Here is a 4,704-nt window from a genome sequence, read left to right on the forward strand (position 1 = left end):
AGCTAGCTACATCCATGAGCACATGCCATAACAGCGGGAGCATTTTCTATGGTGTAAAATCTTGAGGAAATCACCATAACATCTTCTCTAACGAAAACTACACAATCAAACATTTTCCAGCAGGAATCCTATCCGAAGTCGAGAAACATTAACAGCGGCATCCAAGATTCCAGGTGTAATGGCTCCGGTAAATAATGCTGTTTATACCTGTCTTATAACGTTAATGTTAGCTTAGTGCATGGACTCTGTAAACCGCTAACATATAACGTTATTCCGTTTTATGTTTGTATTTACAGGTAACGTTACATTTGTTTTGAGGGGATACAAAGCTAACGTGTTAGCATGTAAACGTTAGCTAGATGTAATGTTAGCTAGATGTAATGTTAGCAGTGTGCATGTTAACGTTAACGTAAACACAGTTATTCTATCAGGCTGTAGAGCCGGGAATTATATGAAAGACCATTACTAGACCGATTAAAGTGGAAAAGATAACATTTATCATATAAGTTTACATATACTAGCTACATCACCTAATGGCTAGTCATGGACCCCAGGAAGAGTAGCTTTTAGTTTATGGAAGATAATGGGGATCCAAATAAAACAAACAAATAGAGATAACATGTAACGTTATTAGCTAGCTACATAAGATTACATCAACTACAGATAACCTAACGTTACTAGCTAGGCATGGAAGAGATAACCTGTATTACATAGGTTTACATCAACAGCAGATATCCTAATAGCTAGTCATGGGAGAGATACCATTGTTTAAATAGCATTACATTACAATAGTTATCCTTAATGTTATACATTTTATCATCAAACAACAACAAAGCAATTAAACTAAATTTATTTTACATTTCTCTTTCCGCTTGCTAGAAAGACTCCTACACTGATACCTAATTTGGGATGTTCTCACAGTCGACTCAAAGACACATGTCTGTACATGGGAGCTCATTCAATTTGCATGTGCATCTCCCTTTGACACATTGTGTTTTTTTACAGGAGCAGTACACAAGCTCCAAGATGCCGACAGGGGCTGGGGGAAGTGTCATCCAGTCAATCCCAAAGAAGTCTCCCTCAATCTTCCAACCATGGGCCATTGGTGGTAGAACATCAGGCTGACTCTTCAGGGACCTTCTGTATATGGCTGCCTGGTAATTTGCCCGCTGGGTGTGGTTATGCAAGGCATCCCTGTTTGCTGGTAGACTTCTGTCTGTGCACTTTCCACTCTTGAACAGCTGAGACCTTGCATAATTGACATCCCTACAGTCTTTAAGGTCATAGAGTGCACAGGTAAAAGCTTCTGTAGCTTCATACAGCTCTGCTGGCAGTTGAAAAGCTGTTCCCAACCTACTCATTGTGGCACAATGGTCTTCGTTTGAAAGCAGTGTTTTAATTGCCTTCACTTTACCAACGCCATACAGAGCACTTACTGTATCACATCCAGTGAAACAGTGAAGTCCAATCAGAGCATCTGTTATTTTATCACCTAGGTGGCTCTGTATTTGCTGTACATGTATGGTGCATTTGTTTTCTCCTTTACCTGTGTGAAAGTAGACGTTTGCTCCAATTTCCTTGCAGAAAGAAATGGCCAATACAAACACATCAGTGTCAGGACTGTTGATCACAATATTTGTACTGTACTGTGAGGCATGCGCACAGTGAAGCAACAGCCGAGTGTCTGCCTCCTCCTGTATTGTAGACAATGCTGGCAGTGGTAACACCTCAAGGTCTGTGCCACTGTTGTTTATTCTGATTATGTGACACTCAGAGCCATGTCCAACTACCAATGTAATGTCCTCAATTTGATCTAGCCTAGACTTAGACCACAACTCAAAGAAAAACTGTTGCAGTTGCTCCTTGTTGTCACCACAAGACAAGAACTTGGACCATTGTTTCAGTGTTTTCTGGTCAGCCGAATATATTTTAGTCACCTGACATCCTTTTGTAGCTCGTCTGTCTCGTTCCGCGTTCTTTATGCTCATCTGTTTGTAGGTATCAGGGACAAAATGCACAACTTTTGATTTACTTGCTTTGGCTGCATTGATCAGGTAGATTGTTGGCAAATCTTCCAAATGTATTTTGGGGTTTCATGGCTTGTACCAGTGCCATTGCATCACACACCCAGGTTGAGCCATCAGGGATTTCAACTGTGGCTGGTGGATTTACTGACCCTTCTAGAAAGTGCATTAATTTGGCTTTGTCTGTTTTTACAATCGAGCCATCAATGTTTGCAATTGCTCCTGGCAAGGGCCTTAGACTATAGACCAGCATTTCCCCTATGTCTATCTTCCTCACTGTTCCAACCACAATAAGCCTTGCGAAGAGATCTCTATCTGCTTTTAGGGCTATCTCCCGGCCTCTCACTTTGGTGACACTTGAGGTAGCTGTGTCCTTAAATGTCTTGAGTTTCATTTTCTTCAGTGGTGCATGAAATTCAACCTCATCTGTGTTGAGACGTTGCTGAAAGAATTCAACAAATGCCTTCTCACCTATTTCTTTTGCATTCAGCAGATCTGCAGAGATGGCTTCTGATGCTACCTGACCTGATGTAACATGGTAAAGATGCTCTTTTTCCAGTGTTTGATCAAATGGGTTCATCATGTGATGTATGGTTGACAGAATGCTCTGAACATCTTTTTCATCCTGTTCCTTTCTTTTCTCATCCAATTCTGTTCTCTGTCTTGTTGACATGTTCTGCCCAGCCATGTCCTTGACCTCCATTGTGATGGCTGCTCTCGTGCTGTGTCAGTGTCCACCTGTGGACTGCACCTTTGTTCAACGAAAACCTGTAAGCCCACCTTTGGTCTTTGAGTCCCTGTTTGCTGTCTGTTCTATTACCTGGTCACATGCAGTGCCTGTAAAGGCATATGTCTGCTGCCTCTGTGCCACAAAGTCACCTGATTGTACCTGTGTGTAGATTCTTGGATGAGTTTCCTTTAGAATGTTCATCTCCTGCCAGTATGCTGATAGGTATCTACTGTAATTGATTCTGTCGTAGGAAAAGAACCATGGCAGCATGAACCGGATGCTGGAAAGATGCAGACCCCAGTTTGCCTCTTTGTGTGGCCCTCACAAATGATAGAAGATCCTCTACCATTTCAATGTAGGAACTCCAAAACTGGTATGTCTTGCTTTCTTGTTGTTTGTTGAATTTGTCATAGCCTTCAAGGATTGTGTTGAACACCTCTGAGTCACTAATTACTTGACCTATTTCTTCAGGAAAGGCACTTTGGAGGTCAGCAGCAACTTTTTAAAGCAGCTTCACGGCAGTCTTGAGAAAGGGTTTCAAGGTAGGCTTGCCAGCGTAACCTGTGTAGTGCCTCACACATCAACTTGTGGCTGAATGCTTCGTATATTGGTGACCTGTTATAACTCCTCCAACAGACCCAGCAGCAATAACGTCAGCCTCAATCAGAATGTCTTGTAAGCCAGCATCTCCAAATCGCGCGTCAATACAGGACAGGAAAGCCATACATGTGTGAAACTCCCCCATTCTAATTGTAAGTCTTTCCTCATATGTTTCACTCTTCCACCGTATCTCCTGAGCTTTGGCATTGATGGCTTGGTCAAAGACTAGAACTATCTCCTGAAGTTGGAGTCTGTCTGCAATTTCTGTTGACCTTTTAAGGATGGTTTTTACAGTTCCTAATTCTGTAGGACTTGCATCAATCACTGGAAGGTACTCAATGTTGGTTGGTGGTGGAATTGGATCTCCACGGATCACTGTATTAAAACCAGTCCAGGAAGGAAGGACTTTGCCATGGACTGCAGTCTTCATCAGGAAGTAGGCACCATCTAATTTTTGTGCTGATTTCCTGGTAAGGATGTGGGTGTCTTGATTTAGTTCCACTTCTTTTCCAAAATGTTCTGGGCCTGTTCTCTTCCCTCTGATGTATGCCTCAAGGTTAGTAGGGGGCGGATCAAGAGACCTCTTTCTTGTTTTCTGTAAACACTGATGGTCAGGGGTAGGTTCATTACATGGAATCATTTTTTGAATTATTATGCCATTTGTATTGTGTGTAGTCCCCTTACCAGATAACGTTTCCTCTCCAAAATCATTATTGTCCCAAACTAGAGTTGCTTGCAACTGTACTTGCATGTTTTTGGGGATGTAAGTCTCACCTCGTAGTATTTGTAGCTGTGCTAAAGCTGTGTCATGTTCAAGTACCTGTGAGTTAGAGGAACAGTGCCCAAGACCATTCAACAAGCCTATCAGCTGAGTTGATCCTGTCATGTGTCTGACAGCCATGGCTAATGCACAATGTTTGGGCATAAGCCATCTCCCTTTCATTGTTAGCTTAATAACATCCTGGCCAATTTACACAATCTTCTCAGCCTCCTCTTCACTAACATTCACTCTTTCATTGTCAGTAGAGGGATCTGTTGTCATGGCTGTAGTCCATGCAATGAAATTGAATAGCTTATCTGGGACCAGATTTGATGCAGCTGACATCGTAAGTTGCTGTGCTGTTGGTGGCCATGTGAGTTTGGGTGTTGTCTTACACTTTTTAACTATGGCATCTTTCAGTGTCATAGCTGCATGGTACAAGAGGCGGTTCTCATTTGTGTCATCTGTTTCAATTTTTCTTGTGTTGTCTTCATCTGATGATGAGGATGAAGATAATCCAGCTGTGGCAACCTCATCTTGGACCATTTTGTGTGGTGTCAAATCCTCAACATAGACAAAGTCATGCCTTG

At 42.2% G+C, this 4,704-nt stretch overlaps 1 long non-coding RNA gene across 2 annotated transcripts; it reads left to right on the plus strand.

The window, feature by feature from the left end:
• On the plus strand, positions 1-2,743 carry LOC120554269. 2 transcript variants are annotated; one of them, XR_005638339.1, is made up of 4 exons: positions 1-187; positions 1,006-1,157; positions 2,515-2,562; positions 2,709-2,743. It is a non-coding gene; the product is annotated as an uncharacterized LOC120554269 (long non-coding RNA). The 2 variants fall into 2 exon arrangements; XR_005638340.1 differs by having other exon boundaries at positions 2,518-2,562.
• Positions 2,744-4,704: the final 1,961 nt, after the last annotated feature.

Source organism: Perca fluviatilis, chromosome 24, assembly GCF_010015445.1.
Source record: "Perca fluviatilis chromosome 24, GENO_Pfluv_1.0, whole genome shotgun sequence".
NCBI classification, from domain to species: Eukaryota; Metazoa; Chordata; class Actinopteri; order Perciformes; family Percidae; genus Perca; species Perca fluviatilis.